The sequence below is a fragment of the Notolepis coatsorum genome (genome assembly GCF_963971535.1).
Source record: "Notolepis coatsorum genome assembly, chromosome: 2".
NCBI classification, from domain to species: Eukaryota; Metazoa; Chordata; class Actinopteri; order Aulopiformes; family Paralepididae; genus Notolepis; species Notolepis coatsorum.
The window spans coordinates 94,544,936-94,572,651 of NC_140166.1; the positions used below are offsets into that span (position 1 = coordinate 94,544,936).

Below are 27,716 nucleotides of genomic sequence, written 5' to 3' on the forward strand. Positions count from 1 at the left end.
AGTCAGCTGCTGAAATGTCAGTGGTGGGCTGAATCTCTGGGTGGTGCCACAGGAATGTCTTTAGCTGCGCACTCGGTAGGGTGAGGCAATCATCTATGTTGGGGTCTGTGGAGGCGACTGTGCTCAATCCACAGAACATAGGTTTCTTGTTTTCAGCCTCCTCTTTACTCGCCTCCCGTGGGGTGGGCGTAGGCCACTCTTCTTCCGGGAGCTTGAGGAACTCTGGTCCGTCACTGTAGATGTTGTGACGGGTGAGGTCATCTAGGGACATTCCCCGGGTGATGACGTCAGCTGGGTTGTGTTTGGTGTCCACATACCGCCAGCTTGCTGCTTCTGTTAACTCTTGAATCTCTGTGACTGACTCCTACGAAGACCTTGTATCTGCATGAATCAGACTTGATCCATGTGAGTACTGTCGTAGAGTCTGACCACAAGATTGTTCTTTGCACCGGGATGGTGAGTTCACATTGGATTAACGTGGCTAGATGCGCTCCTGCTAGGGCTGCGCAGAGCTCTAGACGCGGGATAGATTGTTGCTTTCGTGGGGCTATTCTTGAGCGAGCCAGGATGAAAGCGGTGTGTATCTCTCCTCCCTTCTCTTGGGCACGCAAGTAGGCCACAGATCCATAGGCTACTTCGGAGGCGTCGCTGAAGACGTGTAGATCCATCTTGCATGTCTCTGGCCTCACTGTGGGTGGGAAGTAGCTGCGGCGTATGTTGACGCCTGGGAGTGAGCGGAGTTCCGTCTCCCACTCTCTCCATGTGGAGGCAAGGTGTGCGGGTATTGGGTCGTCCCAGCCCTGGTCCTTGTCCCATAGTGCTCGTACAATCATCTTTGCCCTGGTGGTGTAAGGTAGAATACATCCCAACGGGTCATATTGTCTGGCGAGTGTTCTGTACACACTCCGTCTGGTGGTCGGTATCGCCGTCGACCTTCCCTGCTCCGTGGTCAGGGGTTTGTGTCTATAGTGGAGCGAGTCTGTTTTGAAGCGCCAGACTAGTCCTAGTGTCATTTCTTGGGCTTCTCCTGGGATGGTCGCCATCCAGGTCTTGCTACTGGCTGCCTTGTCCGCGGGGGAGAGGCTGCGCAATACTTGCGGGTCGCTGCTGGCCCACTGCCTGAGATCAAAGCCGCCTTTGATCAGGGAGGCGCGTAGCTTGAGTAGGAGAGCCTCGGCTTCTTCTTGGGTCGAAACGCTTTGTAAACAGTTGTCCACGTAGAAACTGTTCTTCACACTGTGTCGGACCTCTTCATCTGCTGCTGGGTCCTCTGCGACGTGTTTCTGCAGTGCAAATGTAGCACAGCACGGGCTGCATGTGGTTCCGAAGGGGAGGACTTCCCATTGGTAGATGGCTGGGTGCTCATCTCCGATCCTCTCTCTCCATAGGAACCGCAGTAGGGGCTTATCCTCCTCCACTAGTCTCACCTGCAGGAACATCCCTTTGATATCCCCGCTGATAGCCACCTTGTCCTGGCGGAAGCGTAGTAGCACGCCTAGTAGGGAGGGGCCGAGTGTGGGGCCGGGCAAGAGCTCTTTATTCAGATTCTGGGATCCGATCTGGTAGCTGCAGTTAAACACAATGCGATCCTTGCCGTTGTGGTGGACCTTGTGGTGCGGCACGTACCATGATTCGGTCGTCTGATCGGCCTCTTTAATGTCAATCTTCATTATGTGTCTCGCTGTGATTAGCTTCTCAATCTCAGCGCGGTACACACTCTCTTGAGCGGGGTCTTTGGCTAGGCGCCGCTCTGTGTTCAATAGATACCGCTCCGTAGCTTCTTTCGTGGCGTGAAAGGTGGGCATTCCCTCTCGCCTCAGGAGTGGAGTTGCGTATCTCATCACTCCGCTGACTGTGACTCTCTTTGTCCCTTGCTCGAGGAGGTTTATGGCGTAAATGTCTTCTTTAGAACGAATGTCTTTCTTTTCGTTCTTAAAGGGCATTGTCTCTAGTGTCCATAGCCTCTCGACATGCTGCAGGAGAGTGGTGTCTTCTTCTGTCACTCTGGAGTGGAGGCAGCTAGTGGCTGCTGTTCGGTTGAGAGATTTAGCGAGGGGGCCTTGTAGTGTCCATCCTAGGCGGGTCTCGACTGCTGCAGGACAGCCACTGGGTCCTGTATGGACCCGGTCTATCGGGACTATGAGGTCTGCATGGTCGGAGCCTATCAGCAGGGTCGGGGTGGCGCCGTCTATGAGCGGGATAGGTAGTTGACGCAGGTGCACATATTTATCCATCAGTTTGGCGATGGGGTAGGTGTACTGTGATAGTCCTATTTCTTGGCTGGTGAAAGCATTTGTAATCCTATACCGTCTCTCTGGCTGCCCGCTTGCTGCGATAGTGAAGGAGACATTCTCGCCTTTTATCGTCTTTAAATCTCTTCTTATTGTCCGAATCGTCATCTGGTTCTCGCTCCCCCGCAGTCCCAGCTGGGCCGCAGCGGATGCGAGGAGAAGGGTCTTCTCTGACCCGTCATCAAGGACGGCGTAAGTGTCCATGACTTTATCTTGGTGGCTCAATGTTACACGGACTACCTTTAAGAGCACCTGGGCGCCGCTGCTGCTGGCGGGGTCAATGTACATGACACTTGCCTTTGTGCTGCTCGATGGTGCAGGTGCAGGCTTTCTTCTGTTACTGTCGTGTAGGACATCTAGGTGGGCTCCGTCACACCGACTGCACCTCTTCTTTAGGCGGCACTCGGCTGCCATGTGACTGCGCGCACATCGGTAACAGCGCCTGTTGGACTTTATCCATTGACTCACTTCTTCTGCATTCATCTCCTTGAACAGGTCACATTGTGACAGCCAGTGTTCCTTCTCGCAGTACGGGCACACCATCTTCCACTTCTCTTTTCTCGAGGGGGTACTGTGGTTCTTACTGCTCGGTACTGATTCTGATTGGTGCATGACAGTCACTGATCTTCTTCCATCGTTTACTCTCCTAGGTCGCTCTCTGGAGCTTGGTGTGCTCCGCACGAATGTATCCAAGCGTAGGCTGCTGACTTCTCTCGTCAGGAAGTCGGCTAAATCGAGGAGGGATGGTTCGGGACCGTTAGGATCACGGTGGTCTCTTTGCCGCCTAAATCGCTCTTGTCTGGCGGGCGGCAGCTTCTCTAAAATCCTCTCGACGTTAGAATTGGCGTATAGCTCGTGCATACCCTTTTCTCGTTGCGCTCCCAGCATCCCTACCAGGGACTGCACTTTTATAGACAGGTCGTCTAGTGAGCGATTGTCTGTTGCTGGGGGTAGGCGGTCAATATGCCTTATCTCTTGGATTACGTAATCCCATATACGTCCATATCTCTGGTCCAGCGCTGCTAGAGCCGCGGTGTATGGGGTCGTAGAGGTGGCATAGGCTAGCGCTATATTGTGCGCTCGGGGTACTTTCAGGTGCTTCAGTAATATTGCATACTTGTGGCGTTCGTCAACGACATCCACCATCATTGTCTCTAAGCACATCCGGAGCTCCGTGTACTGTGCTCGATTCTCATGGGTGAAGTCTGGAAACGTCGGTGTGCCAATGTATGACGCCGTGGATGGCTGGCACATCGGTGAGCGTTGGGAGAGAGGCCACCTAGGCGAGTCTCCTCTTGCGCCTCTCTGTGGGCTGGTACCGGCAGGGTACCATGGCCCGCTGGTCCAGGTGCTGTTCCTCGGGGCTGGTCGTGCGTCATGCTCACCCGTGAATAGAGTCAGGGGTCTGTAGCGCAGCGCCGCGGGGGTATAGCCTGGGCTGTACTGGACCTCCTGGTCCGGTGGAGTACTGTGCTGTCGTCGGGCTTGGTTATCCTCCTCTCCCTCTTCTTCTTCTGTCAGGTCCTCTAGATCCTGTAGTCGTTTATTTAGCCTCTCCGCAGTGTATGCTGCTCCTTCCTTGTAGCTGGGTCTCGCTTGGACCGGTCGGGGAAGGGGGTCTGCGGGGGGTATAGGCTCTCTCTGGTGGTCAAGTTCAGGGTCGCTTGGTCGGTTAGGGGATGCTGCCCTTGACTGTTGTCTCGACGAGGCCCTTGAATCCCTGGCGGAGGGAGAGGGTGTTGCCTTGGTGATCAGCTGCTCCATTAGCTGCGCTTGTAGTCTGTCGCGCTCGCCCTGTAGTCTGTCGCGCTCGGCTTCGCGCTGGATGAGAGCGATGTCGCGCTCTGCTTCTCTTTGGGCACCGTCAGCGGCGCGCTGGGTGTCGGACCGGTCTCTTGCCATATTCTCTTCCGTCTGAAGGCGTCTCATCTCCAGGCGTATGTGCTCTTCTTCGCTCCGTTGCTGTGTTTGGAGTCGATCGCGTTCTCCCTGAAGTCGATCGCGTTCACCCTGGAGTCGATCGCGTTCGGTAGAGGCTGTCAGGCTGACGAGGAACGCCTGTGACAGCATCCTCTCCGCCTCGCTGGGGGAAGACGCTTGTAGAGGTGAGCCGCTCCTGGCTGTACTCGTTGGGGAGTCCTGGAGCTCTATCTCCTCGGCGCTCTCCTCATCTTGTTCCGTGCAGGGTTCCACCTCTGGAGGGTTGTCTTCCTCCCGGAGCTGGTCGGGGACTACTTCTTCGGTATTGGCGGGGGGTAAAGGCATGTCTGTTCCCTCCTGGTCCCCACCGTGAGCTTGGTCAGTTACATTAGAACCCACTAGGGCCTCTGTGGTCGGGGTAACCTGGTCGTTAAGGTCAGACATAATTTTACTTTCTACTTTTACCGCGTTTACCGTCTGTAGAAGGCTAGGTAGTTGACTGACAGTGTTGTGAAGGATCAGATTAAACCGAATATGTATATTTATTTATATATATATATTTAATTGTATTTGTATATCGTTTGATATCCCCTGTATATTCCTTGTACAATATGCATTGAATATCCCCGTTTCTACTAAACAGCCCATAATAGTTTCATTCTACCATTGGACGAGAACCTGGCGCCAGGTTGCCATACCCCTAGGTCCAAGTTCAATCGTGCCGCCTAACATGTCGAGGCAACCCCCGGTTCCGCGCAGTAATATGCCGGGCGAAATACGAATGGTACTATTTGTTCATGGCGCATATATATATGGCGCTCGTAAAGTAGAACTTCCTTTTAGTCCAGTTCTTTACCCTCCAACAGAGTGACAGACGCAAAAGCCTCCCCATGACGCACGTGCGGTGTAGTAGGGCCTACTTGGCCCAGAATAGGCATTGAGATATCGTGTAGATTAATAGTTGAATGGTCATAGTTTGGCACCATACCGTCGAGTTGGACGTATTCTATTAAGCTAATAATAGTCTATTTATGTATGGTGCATCGTTCGGTTCGAGTTCTACAGTTATCAGTACCCCCATCGTTCCTGACGTTATCTGGACGCTTATCCAGGCTGGTCAGACCCCTAGTGGTGATTGCATCCGAGGAGCTCCGGGTCAAGAGCGACTGGACCTGTATATTGGATTACTCTACCCGACGACGGCGAGCCTTCCACGGCTCTTGGATTCTGCTTTGTGTGCTTTGATTATTCCATGGATAAAGGCCAACACTGTCGAGTGTTGGAATTACCCCCCGGAGAGGACTCCAGGTGAGGCGGCGCTCTACACGTGAGGTCGCACCACGTCTCTCCGTTATGGACCGGCAGATACCGTTCCACAGAGGGTCCAGCTGTATTCGTCTGCGGCCCGAGGTTCTGTGGGCACTGTGTCCAAGGCTTTGGATTCTCCCAAGACACCGTCGGCCAGATGGGATACCGCCAGCGGCTTCTCTAACCCCCCCCCTCCTACTGTCTTACAACCAGCGGGACCCCCCCCCCTTAGTGTATCCAGCTATAATCATTTAAGTACCATCGCTATCGTTTCCTAAATATTCCAGGTTGTATACTTACTCCCTGCGCAACCAGAGATTGGACATTCAATGTTGATTTACCTACGAATACTCATTTGCCATAAAAGTGCATATTCAATATTTCAAATCATAAATGTAATTAAGTGAATGTTGTATACACCTTTTGCTGTATTAAATATTCGATTTGGTACATTTGTGTTGGTTCGTTTCATCAGGTGGGAAAGTGTTCATCATACTTATATCTTGTACTGGGTGGCCAGAAGTTAAAGTACATGAGGTAGTGGTATTAAATATCATATCTAACAATACAGTCAGGGAATTGTACCCCTCAGCTACAATTGGTCCTTCGAGCCGGAGGGTAACTAGTGTAATATTAATATAGTGTTATTAATATCGAAATGGCCTATGATGAACACTCCACGAAACGATCCTCCTAACCTAGAACGCCCGCGGCGCAGACGACAGACACCTCAGTACTTAGAGGTTTACACTGTCAGTCAACTACCTAGCCTTCGACAAACGGTAAACGTGGTAAAAGTAGAAAGTAAAATTATGTCTGACCTTAACGACCAGGTTTCCCCGACCACAGAGGCCCTAGTAGGTCCTAATGTAACTGACCAAGCCCACGGTGGGGACCAGGAGGGAATTGACATGCCTTTACCCCCCGCCACTACTAAAGAAGTAGTCCCCGACACGCCCCGGGAGGAAGACAACCCTACAGAGAGAGAACTCTGCACGGAAGAAGAAGAGGAGAGCGCCGAGGAACTAGAGCCCCAGGACTCCCAAACGAGTACCCCCAGGAGCAGTTCACGCAGGAGCGGCTCACCTCCACTACCGCCTTCCCCCAGCGAAGCGGAGAGGATACTACAACAGGCGTTCCTCGTCAGCCTGACAGCCTCTACCGAACGCGATCGGCTCCAAGCACAGACGCTTAGCGAGCGCGAACGTCTCCAAGCACAGGCGACCAGCGAGCGCGAACACCTCCAAGCACAGCAACGGAGCGAAGAACAGCGCACAAGTCTGGAGATGAGACGCTTCCAGATGGAAGAGAATATGGCAAGAGACCGGGCCGACGCCCAGCACGCCGCTGCCGGTGCCCAAAGAGAAACAGAGCGCGCCGCCGCCGACGCCCAGCGCACCGCTGCCGGTGCCCAAAGAGACGCGGAGCGCGACAGACTACAAGCGCAACTAATAGAGCAGCTGATCAAAGGGACAACTCCCTCTCCCTCCGCCAGGGGCTCAAGGAACTCGTCGAGACAGCAGTCAAGAGCAGCGTCACCGCAACGAGCAAGCGACCCTGAACTTGACCAACAGACCGAGTCTAGACCCCCCGCAGACCCCCTTCCCATACCGGTCCAAGCGAGACCCAGCTACAAGGAAGGAGCGGCCTACACTGCGGAGAAGCTAAATAAACGATTACAAGATCTGGAAGATTTGATAGAAGAAGAAGAGGGAGAAGAGGAGAACCAAGCCCGACGACAGCACAGTACTCCACCGGACCAGGAGGTCCCATACAGTCCAGGCTATACCCCCGCGGCACTGCGCTACAGACCCCCGACTCTATTTACGGGTGAGCACGACGCACGACCAGCCCCGAGGAACAGTACCTGGACCAGCGGGCCATGGTACCCTGCCAGTACCAGCCCACAGCGAGGCGCAAGAGGGGACTCGCCCAGGAGGTCTCTCCCCCAACGCTCGCCGATGTATCAGCCATCCACGGCGTCATACAACGCCACGCCGTCATTCCCAGACTTCGCCTATGAGAGTCGAGCACAGTACACGGAGCTCCGGATGTGTTTAGAGACAATGATGGTGGATGTCGCTGATGAACGCCACAAGTATGCAATATTATTGAAGCACCTGAAAGTACCGCGAGCGCACAATATAGCGCTAGCCTATGCTACCTCCTCGACCCCATACACAGCGGCCCTTGCAGCGCTGGATCAAAGATATGGACGTATATGGGATTACGTAATCCAGGAGATAACGCATATTGACCGCCTACCCCCAGCCACAGACAATCGCTCACTAGACGACCTGTCAATCAAAGTGCAGTCCCTGGTGGGGATGCTGGGAGCTCAACGGGAGAAGGGCAGACATGAGCTGTACGCCAACTCTAACGTTGAGAGGATTTTGGAGAAGCTGCCACCCGCAAGACAGGAGCGCTTTCGGCGGCAGAGGGACTACCGAGATCCCGACGGCCCGAGCCATCCCTCCTTGATCTGGCCGACTTCCTGGCGAGAGAGGTCAGCAGCTTACGACTGGACACCTTCGGGCGGAGCACGCCAAGCTCCAGAGAGGGACCCAGGAGAATAAGTGATGGAAGAAGATCGGTGACTGTCATGCACCAATCAGAGTCAGTACCGAGCAGTAAGAGTCACAGCACCCCCTCGAGAAAGGAGAAGTGGAAGATAGCGTGTCCCTACTGTGAGAAAGAACACTGGCTGTCACAATGTGACTCATTCACAAAGATGAATGCAGAAGAAGTGAGCCAATGGATAAAGTCCAACCGGCGCTGTTATCGATGTGCGCGGCCCCACATGGCAGCCGAATGCCGCCTAAAGAAAAGGTGCAGCCGGTGCGATGGAGCCCATCTAGATATACTACACGATAGTAACGGAAGACGGCCTATACCTGCACCACGGAGCGGCACCAAGGCAAGTGTCATGTACATTGACCCCGCCAGCAGCAACGGAGCTCAAGTGCTCTTAAAGGTAGTCCGTGTGACATTGAGCTACCAGGATAAAGTCATGGACACTTACGCCGTCCTTGATGACGGGTCAGAGAAGACCCTTCTGCTCGCCTCCGCTGCGACTCAGCTGGGACTGCGGGGGAGCAAGAACGAAATGACGATTCGGACAATAAGAAGAGATTTAAAGACGATAAAGGGCGAGAATGTCTCCTTCACTATCGCAGCCAACGGGCAGCCAGAGCGACGGTACAAGATCACAAATGCTTTCACCAGCCAAGAAATAGGACTCTCGCAGTACACCTACCCTGTCACCAAGTTGATGGATAAATATGTGCACCTGCGCCAATTACCTATCCCGCTCATAGACGGCGCTACCCCGACCTTGTTGATAGGCTCCGACCATGCAGAACTCATAGTCCCGATTGACCGGGTCCATACAGGCCCCCGAGGCTGTCCTGCAGCAGTCGAGACCCGCCTAGGATGGACATTACAAGGCCCCCTCGCTAAATCTCTCAACCGAACCGCAGCCACTAGCTGCTTCCACTCCAGAACGACAGAAGAAGACACCACTCTCCTGCAGCATGTCGAGAGGCTATGGACCCTAGAGACAATGCCCTTTAAGAACGAAAAGAAAGACATTCGCTCTAAAGAAGACATTTACGCCATCCACCTACTCGAGCAGGGGACAAAGAGAGTCACAGTCGGCGGAGTGATGAGATACGCAACTCCACTCCTGAAGCGAGAGGGAATGCCCCCCTTTCACGCAAAGAAAGATGCCACGGAGCGCTATCTACTGAACACAGAGCGGCGCCTAGCCAAAGACCCCGCTCAACAGAGTGTGTACCGAGCTGAGATTGAGAAGCTAATCACAGCGGGACACGTAACAAAGATTGACATTAAAGAGGCCGATCAGACGACCGAATCATGGTACGTGCCGCATCACAAGGTCCATCACAATGGCAAGGATCGCATTGTGTTTAACTGCAGCTACCAGATCGGATCCCAAAATCTGAATAAAGAGCTCTTGCCCGGCCCCACACTCGGCCCCTCCCTACTAGGCGTGCTACTGCGCTTCCGCCAGGACAAGGTGGCTATAAGCGGGGATATCAAAGGGATGTTCTTGCAAGTGAGACTAGTAGAGGAGGACAAGCCTCTGCTACGGTTCCTATGGAGAGAGAAGATCGGAGATGAGAACCCATCCATCTACCAGTGGGAAGTACTCCCCTTCGGAACCACATGCAGCCCGTGCTGTGCTACATTTGCACTACAGAAACACGTCACAGAGGACCCAGCAGCAGATGAAGAGGTCCAACTCAGTGTGAAGAACAGTTTCTACGTAGACAACTCAAGAAGAAGCCGAGGCTCTCCTAATCAAGTTACGCGCCTCCCTAATCAAAGGAGGCTTTGATCTCAGGCAGTGGGCCAGCAGTGACCCGCACGTATTGCGCAGCCTCTCCTCCGCAGACAAGGCTGCCAGCAGCGAGACCTGGATGGCGACAATCCCAGGAGAAGCCCAAGAAATGACACTAGGATTAGTCTGGCGCTTCAAAACAGACTCGCTCCACTATAGACACAAACCCTTGGCTCCAGAGCAGGGAAGGTCGGCGGCGATACCGACCACCAGACGGAGTGTGTACAGAACACTCGCCAGACAATATGACCCGCTGGGATGTATTCTACCTTACACCACCAGGGCAAAGATGATTGTACGAGCACTATGGGACAAGGACCAGGGCTGGGACGACCCAATACCCGCACACCTTGCCTCAACATGGAGAGAGTGGGAGACGGAACTCCGCTCACTCCCAGGTGTCAATATACGCCGCAGCTACTTCCCATCCACAGTGAGGCCAGAGACATGCGAGATTGAGCTACACGTCTTCAGCGACGCCTCCGAAGTAGCCTACGGATCGGTTGCCTATTTGCGTGCCCAAGAGATGGGAGGAGAGATACACACTGCTTTCATACTGGCCCGCTCAAGAATAGCCCCACGTAAGCAACAATCTATCCCACGTCTAGAGCTCTGCGCAGCCCTCGCAGGAGCGCATCTAGCCACGTTAATCCAACGTGAACTCACCATTCCGGTGCATAGAACAATCTTGTGGTCAGATTCCACGACAGTACTCACATGGATTAAGTCTGATTCATGCAGATACAAAGTCTTCGTGAGAGTCAGAGTCACCGAGATTCAAGAATTAACAGAAGAAGCAAGCTGGAGGTATGTGGATACCAAACACAACCCAGCTGACGTCATCACCCGGGGAATGTCCCTGGATGACCTAACCCGTCGCAACATCTACAGTGACGGACCAGCATTCCTCCAGCTCCCGGAAGGAGATTGGCCTACGCCCACCCCGAGGGAAGCAAGTAGCGAGGAGGCTGAGAACAAGAAGCCTATGTTCTGTGGACTGAGCACTGTCGCCTCCACAGACCCGAACATAGATGACTGCATTACCCTAGAGAGTGCGCAACAAAGAACATTCCTGCGGCACCACCCAGAGATTCAGTCCACCACTGACATGTCAGCAGCTGACTACGAAGAAGCAGAACTTCTTCTACTACAACGAGCCCAGAGAGACTCGTTCCCCGATGAGCTAGACTGTCTACAGGGAGGAAACCCCGTCCCATCAGACAGCAGACTGATTCACCTGGCACCAGAGAGTGACGCACATAATCTCATCAGAGTGGGTGGTCGCCTGCGGAGAGCCCCCGATCTACCAGATGACATTAAGCACCCGATCGTCTTGAACAGCCGACACAAGGTCACAGAGCTGATCATAAAGAAATACGACGAGGATGTGCACCACGCAGGAGCAGAGAGAGTCTTCGCGGAGATCAGACGTCGTTATTGGATATTGCAAGGGAGAGAAGCAGTACGGCGCTTCCAGCGAACCTGTCTAGACTGCCGTAAGTGGCGCGCGCAGCCCAGCATACCACGGATGGCTGACCTACCCCCCTGTCGCCTCCGAATCGGCGACAAGCCATTCCACTCCACAGGCATGGACTGTTTTGGCCCGTTGTATATAAAGAGAGGAAGAGGCACCGAGAAGCGGTGGGGTATTGTATTCAAATGCATGACCACCAGAGCGATACATATCGAGCTCCTTCCGACCATGAGCACAGACTCATTCCTTATGGCCTTCCGGAGATTCATATCACGGAAAGGACAACCGTCTACATTGTTGTCTGATCACGGGACCAACTTCAAAGGCGGAGAAAGAGAGCTGAGAGAGAGCTTCCAAGCTATGGGCCCAGAACTTAAGACCCACCTCGCTCCAGCCCAGGTTGACTTCCAGTTTAATCCCCCGAACGCACCCCACTTCGGTGGAACCTGGGAACGAGAAGTACGTTCTATAAAGACAGCCCTGTATGCCGTACTCGGAGCCCAGACTGTGGCAGAGGAAGTCCTAATGACAGTCCTCACGGAGATCGAGGGAGTATTGAACTCAAAGCCCCTCGGTTACGTCTCCAGTGATGTAGCAGATGTCGACCCAGTCACCCCCAACACACTCCTAATGGGGCGGCTGGACCCCGCGCTACCCCAGACAATGTACAGGCCCGAAGAAGCGAACGGCCGAAGAATGTGGAGGTACAGCCAAGTACTAGCTGACAAGTTTTGGAGCAGCTTCCTACTTCACTACCTACCGTCTCTACAGACCCGCCAGAAGTGGGTAAAATAGAGAGACAATTTGACAGAAGGAACAGTCGTCATGATAGTTGACCAGTCACTCCCCAGAGCTATGTGGCCGGCTGGCCGCGTAAGCAAAGTGATCACCGGTGCCGATGGCAAGGTCCGAGCAGCTGAAGTACTCGTCCAAGGGCGCACCTACACACGGCCCGTGGCGAGGCTCATAGAACTGCCCCGACTCCCAGATACTATCGATGATGACCATGACCCTATGACTTTGTGAGTTGACTGACCCTTACAGCGGACCTTGAGTGGAAGACAGTGCGGTTAATCTGTCTCTGCTTAGCTAATTAGGTGGGACTAATTAGGGGGCGGCTGTTGTGAAGGATCAGATTAAACCGAATATGTATATTTATTTATATATATATATTTAATTGTATTTGTATATCGTTTGATATCCCCTGTATATTCCTTGTACAATATGCATTGAATATCCCCGTTTCTACTAAACAGCCCATAATAGTTTCATTCTACCATTGGACGAGAACCTGGCGCCAGGTTGCCATACCCCTAGGTCCAAGTTCAATCGTGCCGCCTAACATGTCGAGGCAACCCCCGGTTCCGCGCAGTAATATGCCGGGCGAAATACGAATGGTACTATTTGTTCATGGCGCATATATATATGGCGCTCGTAAAGTAGAACTTCCTTTTAGTCCAGTTCTTTACCCTCCAACAGAGTGACAGACGCAAAAGCCTCCCCACGACGCACGTGCGGTGTAGTAGGGCCTACTTGGCCCAGAATAGGCATTGAGATATCGTGTAGATTAATAGTTGAATGGTCATAGTTTGGCACCATACCGTCGAGTTGCACGTATTCTATTAAGCTAATAATAGTCTATTTATGTATGGTGCATCGTTCGGTTCGAGTTCTACAGTTATCAGTACCCCCATCGTTCCTGACGTTATCTTGACGCTTATCCAGGCTGGTCAGACCCCTAGTGGTGATTGCATCCGAGGAGCTCCCGGTCAAGAGCGACTGGACCTGTATATTGGATTACTCTACCCGACGACGGCGAGCCTTCCACGGCTCTTGGATTATGCTTTGTGTGCTTTGATTATTCCATGGATAAAGGCCAACACTGTCGAGTGTTGGAATTACCCCCCGGAGAGGACTCCAGGTGAGGCGGCGCTCTACACGTGAGGTCGCACCACGTCTCTCCGTTGTGGACCGGCAGATACCGTTCCACAGAGGGTCCAGCTGTATTCGTCTGCGGCCCGAGGTTCTGTGGGCACTGTGTCCAAGGCTTTGGATTCTCCCAAGACACCGTCGGCCAGATGGGATACCGCCAGCGGCTTCTCTAACCCCCCCCCTCCTACTGTCTTACAACCAGCGGGACCCCCCCCCCCCCCTTAGTGTATCCAGCTATAATCATTTAAGTACCATCGCTATCGTTTCCTAAATATTCCAGGTTGTATACTTACTCCCTGCGCAACCAGAGATTGGACATTCAAGGTTGATTTACCTACGAATACTCATTTGCCATAAAAGTGCATATTCAATATTTCAAATCATAAATGTAATTAAGTGAATGTTGTATACACCTTTTGCTGTATTAAATATTCGATTTGGTACATTTGTGTTGGTTCGTTTCATCAGGTGGGAAAGTGTTCATCATACTTATATCTTGTACTGGGTGGCCAGAAGTTAAAGTACATGAGGTAGTGGTATTAAATATCATATCTAACAATACAGTCAGGGAATTGTACCCCTCAGCTACAGACAGCGTAATCCTCTAAGTACTGAGGTGTCTGTCGTCTGCGCCGCGGGCGTTGTACGTTAGGAGGACCGTTTCGTGGAGTGTTCATCATAGGCCATTTCAATATTAATAACACTATATTAATATTACACTAGTTACCCTCCGGCTCGAAGGACCAATTGTAACTGAGGGGTACAATTCCCTGACTGTATTGATAAGTATGGTATCATTAAACCACTACCGCTTGATGTACTTTAACTTCTGGCCATACAGTACACGATATCTAAGTATGATGAACACTTTCCCACATATGAAATCAGGTCCACACAAATATAACAGTCGAAGGTTTAATATAGCAAAAGGTATATACAACATTCACTTAATTACATTTATGATTTGAATGCACTTGTAAGGCAAATGAGTATTCGTAGGCAAATCAACACTGAATGTCCAATATCTGGTTACGCAGGAAGCAAGTATACAACCTGGTTCTTTAGGGAACTATAGCGATGGTACTTAAGGATTATAGCGGGATACTAAAGGGGTCCTGCTGGTTGTAAGTCAGTAGGGGGGGGGGGGTTTGGAGAGCCGTCAGCTGCATCCCATCTGGCCAACGATTCCTGGGGAGAATTCAGGTACAGAACACAGTGCCCGCAGGATCTTGATCCACAGATGAATACACTTGGGCCCTCTTGTAGACGGTAGCTGTAGGCTGTAGGTCCACAACGAAGGAGAAGCGAGGCGGCCTCGGTCTGGGTTGAGCGCCGTCTCACCGGGGCTCCTCTCGGGGGTAATTCCAACACTCACCGGCGTTGGCTGTTATCCGCTCCACAAATCAAAGCACCCAAAGCAAATAGATATTCCATGCCGTATAGGCTCAGCAGTCGTCCGGGTAGGTAATCCAATGTGCAGGTCCACTCGTCCTCGCCCAGAACTCCTCGGATGAAAGCACCACGCGTGGTCTGCCCAGCCTGGTTAAGACTCTAGATAACGCGAGGAAACGATGGGGGTGCTGCTCACTTTAGAACTCTAACCGAACGATGCACCATACATAATAGACTATTATTAACTTAATAGAAATACGTCCCACTCGACGGTACAGTGCCAAACTATGACAATTCAGCTATGAATTTACACGAGGTCTCAATGCCTATTCTGGGGCCAAACAGGCCATACTGCACCACACGTGGGTCGTGGGTGAGGCTTCACGTCTGTTACTAGGTTGGAGGGTAAAGGACTAATGGACTAAAAGAAAGTTCTACTTTACTTGCGCCATATTTATATGCACGGTGAACAAATAGTACCATTCGTATTTCGGTAGCCGTATTCCTACGCGGAACCGGGGCTAGTTGGGACATGTTCGTCGGCACTATTGAACTTGACTCAAGGGGCTTGTCTGCTGGTGCCAGGTTCTTGTCCAATGAGAGAATGAACTATTATGGGCTGTAGTAGACTAAAGGGATATTCAGTGTATATGTACAAAGAGGGATATCAAACGATATACAAATACTATTAAATATATATCAATAAATAAATATATATATTCGGTTTAATCTGATCCTTCACAACAGCCCTTTCAGGTGACAAAATCCGTTAAGCGGTTCTCGAGTTACATGCCGATATGTGAGGCGTGCGCCAAAGTACACATTACCACCCGACCTCCGGGGGCTCTAGCTCCATCAATCATTTGGCGATCTTGAAAACTTTTGGACAGGGTTGTAGCCAATGAGTGTGGATTTCCAATGATACCCCATGATATGATAATTGGGGATCTAATATGGTCTCTATTGATCAAACAGGTGTTCTATAGATATGATTTTTATGTAGAATAATCATTAAAAAAGGTGCGGAATAAAAGTGTTGCTTTTCCCCCACAAAATGTGTGTGTCCAAAATGAATGTTGTTGTTTACATGTTGCTCCCTACTTCCCATTCCCCCCATGTGGAATGTACCTGGTGGGGTAAATTACATGCTTGTGCTCAACTCTGACATCTAGTGGCTGAATGTTATCTATAGCACCTCTAAGATATAATAGCCCATAGGTCGTTGTCTGGCTCACATTGCAACATTTATTGTAGGAAAATAGGACTGTTTTCCTGTCAGTTAAAACAAGATGAATGAAACAAGTAATTACCAAGGAAGCACCTCCCAGATATTTAATTGAATAAGGCCCATAATATCACCTCCAGAAGCCTCAACCGGGAGGACATTTCAGCCTAAGTATCTTGGTGTTTGAATGTTGCTGCCAAACATTAGATCTGCTATGATTAACACAAGCAAGTGTCAGCTGTAAACATTTGGTATTGTGAGATATTTACTCATGTATAAATTGTCAAATAATCCAGTCTGGCCTTCACCCAAATTGACTCGTATATCTGACTATATTCAATATCCAAATTGTCATGGTTATCAATAATGAAAGGTAGAACATCTTTCAATGGTTTTATTTAAAGTGAATCAGCAAAAAGAGGAAAATTATACATTGCAATGTGGTAATTTCAACGGGCAGACATTCTAGGATCTGCCAAGAGCAGAAAGTAACAAGTGACTTATATCTCGTCCATTAGACAATGGAAATTATTCTTCAGAAATAGGATCAGAGAAACAGGACTGACACAAGACCAAATAGAAAACGGGTGTTGGTCAGCTACAGTAGGTCGGATTGGATCAATATTATTAGAACACTCTCATCTCCTAACAAGAATGTATGGATTTTACATTCCCTGTGTGCACACATCAGAATGCAGGGCCAACACAGTAAATAACAGTTGATTGTACACACTTGTTTAAGTAATTTACAATATGGAATTATAGATAGGATAGATATGGATATTCTTATATTAGCAAAAAACCTGTTACATCCTGACATGGTCTGTGTGTGTAGTACAGCGACTGAGACAGTATGAGTATGGTCTGTGTGTGTAGTACATAGACTGAGACAGTATGGTCTGTGTGTGTACTGTAGTACATAGACTGAGACAGTATGGTCTGTGTGTGTACTGTAGTACAGCGACTGAGACCGTATGGTCTGTGTGTGTACTGTAGTACAGAGACTGAGACAGTATGTTTTCTATCTGCAATATAAAGCCCTCTATAGAAGTTGAAGACAAACTGTGCCCAGGAGAGGTTGCTGGCACGTCCACACATTGGTGAGTTTGTGGCAGGCATTTCAAAGAAGTCTGTATTCAGTAGCCAGAGGGAAGATTTTCAATGAATAACACATCCTTAGTGTAACAAGAGGACATCTACAGTAGGCTACTGCCCAAAGTATGACATCGCTGCATAATATAACTGGGTAGTTCTATGGTTCAAGAGTAGTTATAAGATTCAAGGGTAGTTCTAAGATAGATTCAAGGGCAGTTCTAATATTCAAGGGTAGTTCTAAGATTCAAGGGTAGTTCTAAGATAGATTCAAGGGCAGTTCTAATATTCAAGGGTAGTTCTAAGATTCAAGGGTAGTTCTTTTTTTGTGACCAACCTTTTTTATTTTATTTTAATTTTTTTTACAAGTTCAGAGGAAAGAGACATTCACATTCACAGTTCATACAAATTCCCACAATGGCATAAAAAAGTGTTTTTTCAGTATATAGATTGTCCATCAGTATAGTCATATACTGTGTAGCCTGCTTGCAGTTGTGACAGTCTCTTCCTCTGTTCTGGCGGTCCTGTGGCTGCAAGACAGCGCAGGTCGCGTGAATACTTTCCCTAAGGGGGTTGTTGGTTTGCGCAATCTGATTGGCCACTGACGTTTCTGGTCATGTGACATGTGCGCCAATCGTGTGACGGCAAGTTATTTCGCCGGTTAAGCTTAGGCACTCTTTCGAAGTTGGTTAAGGTTAGAGTTTGTCTTAGAGCAGGGCGATAGAACACCAGCCCTGATTCCAAACTCTAACCTCAACCAACTTCGAAAGAGTCGCCTAAGCTTAACCAGTGATAAACTAGGCGTTAGGTAGTTTGCAGGCTGTTCGACCCGGAAATAGGCACAGAACTTGCCGTCACACGATTGGCGCACATGTCACATGACCAGAAACGTCAGTGGCCAATCAGATCGCGCAAACCGAATGCGGAAGTACAACCACCTTAGGGAAAGTATTCACGCGCCCAGGTAGCTTCTTAACCCCCCTCCCAGCCCCCCGGGTTCACATAGACATTTTAGGGGAAGGAGGAAACCATGATGCATACATGTAGGCCTATAGAATACAATTTCCATTTTTACCTTTTCCTCTTCCTTTCAGTTTTTTTTTATGCAATGAAATGAAAAACCAAAGTAAATCATAATTGTGTTTGTTAGATAACCTCTAATCCTGTTACAAAGTAATAGGGGGAAATATATATATTTTTTTAAAGCAAAAAAAAAATACAACAACAGTAAACAGAAAGAAAAACAACATGCTTTTTGTTCATTCTCTGGTGTGTTCAAAGTGTTGAACCTAGTGGAGTACTGATTTGACCTTCTGGGCCGCAGTAAGTAATATTTGAATCGATTCTGTCCTTGCGCCCTGTGCTCTAGCACTGGATGCCTCTAATCTTAATACTTCGTAGAAGGACAGCTTCCAACGGTAAATATTGAGACTATGAGGTGGTTTCCATCTCATTACGAGCATTTTCTTTGCTGCCGTTAAACCGGCCAGAAACACTCTCTTTTTAGAGATAATTTTAGAGATGAATCATCGTTTAATAATAAAATGTGTGGCAAACAAGGTATGTTTATCTCCGTTATATTAGTGAGAAATAATGCAACCTTGGCCCAAAAAGCTAGTACTCCTGGACATTCCCACATCATGTGTGTATGTTCCTATGACTTTTTGCGGACATAAAGCACATAGGGGACGTTGTAAATAAATTATTTGACAGAGTTTCCTGGGTGACAGATACAATCTTTGTATGCATTTGTAATGAGTTAATTGATTATTATAATTACGAGAGGTTAACGGAATAGTTTCAAGTTTCAAGTTATCCCATACATTCTGCCAATTTATGCAGGTGTTGTAATCCTTTAAATCTATGTTCCAGACAGTGGTATTACCTGTAGTTCTGTTTAGTTTTCCTTGTATTTTATTATATAACCCAGAAACAAAACCATTTTTAACATTTATGCCACTCACTATAATCATTAAAGGATGAACTGGTAAAGGCTGATTCCATGGGACACCATAAGTGTGCATTGCAGTGCGCAACTGTAAATACAAAAAGAAGGATGTACTAGGGACATTATAGATTTGTTTGAGCTCTTGAAAGGATCTGAGACCGTATTCACTGTGAATGAATGAATGAATGAATGAATGAATGAATGAATGAATGAATGAATGAATGAATGAATGAATGAATGAATGAATGAATGAATGAATGAATGGGTACAATACAGTACGGATCAATACACACAATTGTTAAGGGGATGCAGACCAGAGAAAGACGTTTGTCTTGTTTACATCAGGGTCCCCCATTTTCAATTCATAGTGACATTTATGACATACACAACATATATGACATCATGACATTTATGGCATAGGGACATACATGACATACAGGTATATAGTACTGTTACATTTGTGACATATACAATATGCAAATATGCAGTACTGTTACCCATAGATCCTGACAGAGAGTATATACATATGATGGGGAGGATACTGTAGTGTGTAGTGTACATTAGGATGGGGGTGGGTGGGTGGGAGAGAAATATACATACGGTGGGGAGAGAATATATACATACGGTGCAGAGGATACTGTATATTATGAGGGGGTGGGTGGGTGGGAGAGAAATATACATACGGTGGGGAGAGAATATATACATATGGTGGGGAGGAGACTGTCTATTAGTAGGGGGTGGGGGGGTTTGGACATTTACGGTGGCCAGTTTCGAATTGCAGCCTCCCGTAGGTGCTCTTTAAGAGCGGTTTTGAATGTGGGTAGGGATTCACATTCCTTTACAGCTTTGGGTAGGGCGTTCCACATTGATGTGGCATAATAGCGAAACGTGTTTAGTCCCTTGTTTGAGCCGAATCTGTGTTTAACATGATTTGTTGAGCTCCCTCTGGTGTTGTGGTCGTGGTATTCACTGACCTTTGGGAAGTAGTTTGACATGTACATGGGTACCAGTGGCGGTTCGTCCATAGTGGGCGCTAGAGCGCCGCCCTCCCTGGTTAAAAGAGAGAAGAAGAAAATATTTTTAATTTTTAATTTTTTTTAGAGCCCTATAAATAAAATAAACATGTTTAAAATGAATAATATTTACTCATTTTAAGTATGTTTGTGTTTCCAATGCACAATATAACGTTAATATATCAAATATGAATAATAGTTTTTCATTCACAGGAAGTCACTAGTAACTACATCTCAGGCCGGGGCGAGGCATATCGCACACGGCAGGGCGTGCACTGGTTTCATCGCTGTATCCTCGCAGCCAATCAAATAGGTCAACGCACGTAACGCACTGTGCATTGAAATATGATGTAATATGATGGAAGCCGGGCGCGTTTTCAAGCGATCTATATCATCTAAGCAAGCAGCGTCTATACTTTCCGTAGCCGCATTTCTCGGAGACGCTCTCTGATTGGCCGACGTCAGTTTCTACACTGGTTAGGCTTAGTTACTCTTCGAAGTTGGTTAAGGTTAGAGTTTGTCTTAGAGCAGGGCGATAGAACACCAGGTAGTTTGCAGTCTGTTCGACGCGGAAATGGGCAAAGACACAGCCCAGATAGCAAAAGGTGTTAATTCAATGTTGATTTATGGTCACAATGCTTGATTTTTGGTTAAGGTCGACGATTGATGTTGAATCACCCATTAACCTTTAAAGCAATTGACTAATGTTGAAAACATATCATTGAATCAATATTGTTTTGTGGTTGCATTTTAATGATTGAAATGCCAATATCTAATAAATGTTGAATCAACGGATGCTGCTCAACATGCTGTCGTCATTGTCTCATCACCCAGACTGCACTGCACTTGTGCTGCCCCGCCTCCCAGAATGCACCTGTGCGGCAGCTTCCTGGCTGCTACCTCATGTCTCTCTGCATCGGTGAGTACTGCATGGCAATAATGTCGATTATGTTGTATGTTGTATGTTGTATGTTGTATGTATGCTTTCGATTGCAAACGCCAGCGGAGTAGTGCCGTGTTCGTTTTTACATGGTAGAGAATATTATATTAACAGTTATTCATGCCTGCTAGCTGAAGCTAATTTAGCTAGTAGCGTTAGCAGTTAGCTATGATTGTTTCTTGATTTTGGTGTTTAGTGATATCCACCTGTTGTATATACTGTTATACATTTTATGTAGGCTAACGTCAGTAACGTTTCAAAATGTGGCTTATGATGTATTCTTTAACAGGATACACTGGCACAATCAGTTAGCTTAGCATTGCTGCTACCTTGCTTGCTAAAAAGTCATGGTAAACCAACATGGCAGGGTGCAGGCATACAGGCCGGGCCTGTCTCTCTCCCTCCCTCCCTAATGTGTTTGTGCTTAAAACAGTGAATGATGACCGCATGTTCTCAGAGCATTTTCAGAGCACTGTTAAACTGTTAAATGGTCATTTTAAAACTAATATACGAAATTAATGTATATAGTGGTATATTTATGAGGGAAAACAAATATTTGCAACAACTTTTAACATTTATACAGGTAGGTTATTGATAACTAATTCTGCTATGAGTGTCATATTATAATCAATCAAAGCGAGGAACATAGAACCCGGGGAACATAGGACCGGGGGAACATAGGGATGATCCCCTGGTGGGTATCCACTTGCATTCATTGTGCTACAGTAAGCTAGGCTAGCTGGTTTGTATCCACTTGCATTCATTGTGCTACAGTAAGCTAGGCTAGCTGGCCTGTTCTGTTTCCATTCATTGTGCTAAGCTAGGCTAGCTGGTTTGTATCCACTTGCATTCATTGTGCTACAGTAGGCTAGCTGGTCTGTATCTGCTTCCATTCATTGTGCTAAGCTAGGCTAGCTGGCCTGTTCTGTTTCCATTGATTGTGCTAAGCTAGGCTAGCTGGTCTGTACCTGCTTCCATTCATTGTGCTAAGCTAGGCTAGCTTGCCTGTTCTGTTTCCATTCATTGCGCTAAGCTAGGCTAGCTTTCAGCAGGATATCTTTCTACTGAATGCACAGAGAGGAAACTGGTATCTATCTTCTTGTCTGACTCTGGAGAAGACGATAAGATAATTTCCCATAATGTTGGCGCATTCTACTTTAAACACTCACTTTTAACATTCACTTTAGACACTTTAAAAAATGTTTAACACTCCATCATATAATATCTATGTATTACTAAACTATACTATATTTTGTATCCAGGTGACAGCCACTGGCCCACTATCGCCCCAGACCATTGCAATGGTTCCAGACAGTCTCCCATCGACATTGTGTAGGCTAATGCCACCGAGGACTCTGCCCTCACTGCCTTCTCCTTCGTCAACTACGGCAACACCTCTGCCCTGTACGAGAGCGAGAACACCGGCAAGACAGGTGGGCAATGATAGGGACCCTGTATTGAGAAAGGATAGGGACCCTGTATTGGGAAAGGATAGGGACCCTGTATTGAGAAAGGATAGGGACCCTGTATTGGGAAAGGATAGGGACCCTGTATTGAGAAAGGATATGGACCCTGTATTGAGAAAGGATAGGGGCCCTGTATTGAGAAAGGATAGGGACCCTGTATTGAGAAAGGATAGGGACCTGTATTGATAAACTATAGGGAACATGTATTGATAAACGATAGTATTCAGTCACATAAAGAGGAACAAAAATAAACAGGATGATTAGTAGTCATTTAGAACAACGCCACCAGACTGTTTGTAAAGAGTTTCTAGTTTGAGGAGAAACAGGATTCCTTTCACTCGAGTCTCCAGTCAGTCTGGGTGTAGTTTGTGTTCAGTGCATCACCTCCATCCCAACAAGAAGACCACCTGGAGACCCCTGTCCTAGAGGACCTCTCTCCCAGTCCAGACCCCTGTCCAGGACCTCTCTCCCAGTCCAGACCCCTGTCCAGGACCTCTCCCAGTCCAGACCCCTGTCCTAGAGGACCTCTCTCCCAGTCCAGACCCCTGACCTAGAGGACCTCTCTCCCAGTCCAGACCCCTGACCTAGAGGACCTCTCTCCCAGTCCAGACCCCTGACCTAGAGGACCTCTCTCCCAGTCCAGACCCCTGACCTAGAGGCCCTCTCTCCCAGTCCAGACCCCTGACCTAGACTAGAGGACCTCTCTCCCAGTCCAGACCCCTGACCTAGAGGCCCTCTCTCCCAGTCCAGACCCCTGACCTAGACTAGAGGACCTCTCTCCCAGTCCAGACCCCTGACCTAGGGGTGGTTAAGGACGGGGACATGTAGGCCTGTATGGAGATGTTTTTCATCCACATGCTCTTGTACAACCCCATCATGTCTGACTCTGTGTGCATGTTATGCTTGTTCAGTTTATTATTCAACGTTTTGTGCCCTGGCTTTCTGGAATAACTTATTTTTTTGTATGCAAGAATGTGCTTTAAAACTCAATGCATTATTCTGTGTTTTGGATTATTAAAGCTGCAGTAGGCAACTTCGGAGAAGTTTAGCAAATAGCAGTTATAAATAGAGGACCGTTTAGCAGTTATGAATAGAGGACAGTTTAGCAGTTATGAATAGAGGGCAGTTATGAATAGATAGGTCATAAGCCAGGATTTGAACCCGTAGTGTCGCGGTACGTAGCTGAACCCACCCTCTGTTTGTTTGTCTTCCAGTCAAAGTGACTCTGAGGAGTGGCGTGCAGGTGTCCAGGGGGGGTCTGTCCGAGGCCTACGACAGCCTACAGTTCCACCTGCACTGGGGCAACGGCTCAGAGGTGAAGGGGTCCGAGCACACGGTGAACGGCAAGCGCTACGCCATGGAGGTACGGGTTCGACTAGGGATCAGACTGGGGGCTAGATCCAAAAAGAATGTATTGCACGGTGCTAATTGCACCCTTACTTACAATTCATTATGAATTCAAAATGGGGGACCCTGATGTAAACAAGACGAAAGTCTTTCTCTGGTCTGCATCCCCTTAACAATTGTGTGTATTGAGCCGTACTGTATTGTACCCATTCTGCAATCTGTTAATAAAATGTTCAATCAATCAATCACCTGCACTGTGATTGATTGAATGACATTTGTACTGTACTTTACTGTACATATAAAACCATTGAAACAATAGAAAAAAGATGCAGGTGCGTTGAAAAAGGAGTCCAAAGAAGTGGGCGCAGGCGAGTGTTTTGAGCCCCAGATGTTCATTAACCCCCGCATGGCTTCCCCTCAGATGCACATCGTGAAACTCAAGTCGTCCTACGGCGGGAACGCGTCGCCGACCCCGCCGGGCTGGCTGCCTTCGGCTTCTTCAACGAGGTGAGGATGTGTGTGTGTGTGTGTGTTTGGGTGTTCGAACGTTCGGACCTTCGTTCATTACGTTGGCATTCAAATTCTAAATCAACATTAGAAAATTTTCATTTTTAATTAAAAAAATAAATCTATTATTTTTAATTGTTTATGTCTATTCATTCTGTTTAAACCAATGGGGTTTTTCTTCACAGTTGCAGATAGAGATTAGGCTACACTAATATTATAGTATTAAAAACTGATGAATTATATTCATTAAAGAAAGTTGATTTAATAAAAGAAAAAGACTCACTTTATTCAAATTGAGGATTTAGTTTGAGGATATTTATATATATAAAAAAAGAAATACATTTTTTTTTAAAGATTTTTTTTTAATTAAAAACGTAGGATCAAATGTCCGTTTGAAAAACCCTGACGCAGTTCGAATCCCAAAAACAGGCTTCGGGGACAGCTTTAGTGTGTGTGTGTGTGTGTGTGAGAGAACAGGGTACAATAGACTCGAGCGCTAAACCATGACTGCGTTTTGACAGGAAATGTCTGGAAATGCGACTAACTCACCTGCCAGTTGGAACGCCTTGACCTCCCACCTGAGCAACGTCATGCTGAAAGGTAAGAGGATGTTTCGATATGTGTTGCCTTGTCCAACGAGAGTTAAATCATCTCCTATCAGGCTGTCTGGCTGCAGGTTCAACAAGTTAAATCATCTCCTATCAGTCTGGCTGCAGGTTCAACAAGTTAAATCATCTCCTATCAGTCTGCCTGTAGGTTCATATAAAACCATTGAAACAATAGAAAAAAGATGCAGGTGCGTTGAAAAAGGAGTCCAAAGAAGTGGGCGCAGGCGAGCGTTTTGAGCCCCAGATGTTCATTAACCCCCGCATGGCTTCCCCTCAGATGCACATCGTGAACCTCAAGTCGTCCTACGGCGGGAACACGTCGCTGGGCGTCGCCGACCCCGCCGGGCTGGCTGCCTTCGGCTTCTTCAACGAGGTGAGGATGTGTGTGTGTGTGTGTTTGGGCGTTCGAACGTTCGGACCTTCGTTCATTACGTTGGCATTCAAATTCTAAATCAACATTAAAAAATTTTCATTTTTAATTAAAAAAATAAATCTATTATTTTTAATTGTTTATGTCTATTCATTCTGTTTAAACCAATGGGGTTTTTCTTCACAGTTGCAGATAGAGATTAGGCTACACTAATATTATAGTATTAAAAACTGATGAATTATATTCATTAAAGAAAGTTGATTTAATAAAAGAAAAAGACTCACTTTATTCAAATTGAGGATTTAGTTTGAGGATATTTATATATATAAAAAAAGAAATACATTTTTTTTTTAAAGATCTTTTTTTTAATTAAAAACGTAGGATCAAATGTCCGTTTGAAAAACCCTGACGAAGTTCGAATCCCAAAAACAGGCTTCGGGGACAGCTTTAGTGTGTGTGTGTGAGAGAACAGGGTACAATAGACTCGAGCGCTAAACCATGACTGCGTTTTGACAGGAAATGTCTGGAAATGCGACTAACTCACCTGCCAGTTGGAACGCCTTGACCTCCCACCTGAGCAACGTCATGCTGAAAGGTAAGAGGATGTTTCGATATGTGTTGCCTTGTCCAACGAGAGTTAAATCATCTCCTATCAGGCTGTCTGGCTGCAGGTTCAACAAGTTAAATCATCTCCTGTCTGGCTGCAGGTTCAACAAGTTAAATCATCTCCTATCAGGCTGACTGTCTGCAGGGTTCAACAAGTTAAACCAAGACCTTTTAAGGCTTTAAATGGAGAATTATGAACGTAATACTTTTTAAGACTTGTTAACCCTTTCACTATCACACTACAGACGGTTAAACCTTTCACTATCACACGACAGACAGTTAACCGGTCTGTGTCTCTGAGGATGTGTGTCTGCGTCTCTTTTCTGAGGATGTGTGTCTCTTCTTTGAGGATGTGTGTCTGTGTCTCTTCTTCTTTGAGGACGTGTGTCTCTTCTTCTCTGAGAAAGTGTGTCTGTGTCTCTTCGTCTTCAGGTCAGCACGCGTCCCTGCCAGCAGGCCTTTCGCTGGACGATCTGCTAGAAGGAGTGGATCGTACCAAGTACTACCGCTACCTGGGCTCCTTGACCACCCCCGCCTGCAACGAGGCTGTGGTTTGGACCGTGTTCAAGGACTCGATCAAAATCAGCAAAGATTTGGTGAGGTTTCATTTCATCATAGATGTTAGCTAGCTGGCACCACAAGTCTCAAGAGAGATGTAAATGATCGACCACAGGAAAAAAGGTACATAATGTACATTATGTTATATCCTCATACGTCTTGTATAAGTCAGCAAAAGTCAAAAAGTGACCGGTAGTCGAACCAACAATGATTGTAGTTGTGGTTTGAGTGCTCTTACCACTTGACTAAGCATCCCACCCTGAAACAAACACAGCTCTCACCACTAGACTAAGACGACACCCACCCTGATACAAACACTGTGACAGACCCTCTAAACACTGATAGACCCTCTAAACACTGATAGATCCTCTAAACACTGATAGACCCTATAAACACTGTGACAGACCCTCTAAACACTGTGACAGACCCTCTAAACACTGACAGACTCGACAAACACTGTGATAGACCCGACAAAAACTGTGATAGACCCTCTAAACACTGATAGATCTATCACAGTGTTTAGAGGGTCTATCAGTGTTTAGAGGGTCTATCACAGTGTTTAGAGGGTCTATCAGTGTTTGTAGGGTCTATCACAGTGTTTAGAGGGTCTATCACACCCTCTAAACACTGATAGATCTATCAGTGTTTAGAGGTGTCACAGTGTTTGTCGGGTCTGTCACAGTGTTTAGAGGGTCTGTCACAGTGTTTAGAGGGTCTAGCAGTGTTTAGAGGGTGTGATAGACTCTCTAAACACTGTGATAGATCTAGAAGTGCATGGATACACATTGCATTGCCTAGATGGTGTCAGGCTAGGCAATTGCTTAATTCTCTTTCCTGTCCAGTCTAACTGGATGCTGACTGTAGCTTGTTACTGTAGACCTACAGAGTGAGTAATTGAGTGATTAAAAAAAATCGCACTCGTGTGAAGTGAGGGGTGCTCTTATCATCGTACATCATCTCACCTCTCTTCCTCCCTTTTTTATTTTTGTGTCTATCAGCTGCTGCTCGACAGTTTGACCCCAAGCTGACCGACCAGGACTACAGCGAAACTGTCAAGAAGTGGCTTCGTTATGCGCCAGACCGGGAGGGAGGCATCTCAAGGAACCGAAGTGACCCAAACTTAAGTCAAGCGAACCAGAGTCAAACTTAGGGTACCACAGCACAGCACACACACACTGTTTCCCTGGTTCATACAGTACAAGGAATTACCCTGGCATCTACTTGAATGACTTATGCTGCTTCAGCCTGTTCTTGGAACCGAAGTGACCCAAACTTAATTGTCAAGCGAACCAGAGTCAAACTTAGGGTACCCCAGCACAGCACAGCTACCCCAGCACAGCACACACTGTTTCCCTG

General features: G+C 47.7%; 1 pseudogene across 1 annotated transcript in view; it reads left to right on the forward strand.

Moving 5' to 3' along the window:
* The window catches only part of LOC311223467 (carbonic anhydrase 4-like), a 143,955-nt pseudogene extending 116,458 nt beyond the window's left edge, over positions 1-27,497 (forward strand). Inside the window, exons 2-5 of the transcript in view lie at positions 22,161-22,331; positions 23,579-23,727; positions 26,240-26,398; positions 27,359-27,497. The product of the transcript in view is annotated as a carbonic anhydrase 4-like (transcript). The remainder of the gene's footprint in view (positions 1-22,160; positions 22,332-23,578; positions 23,728-26,239; positions 26,399-27,358) is intronic.
* The last annotated feature ends 219 nt before the right edge of the window (positions 27,498-27,716 follow it).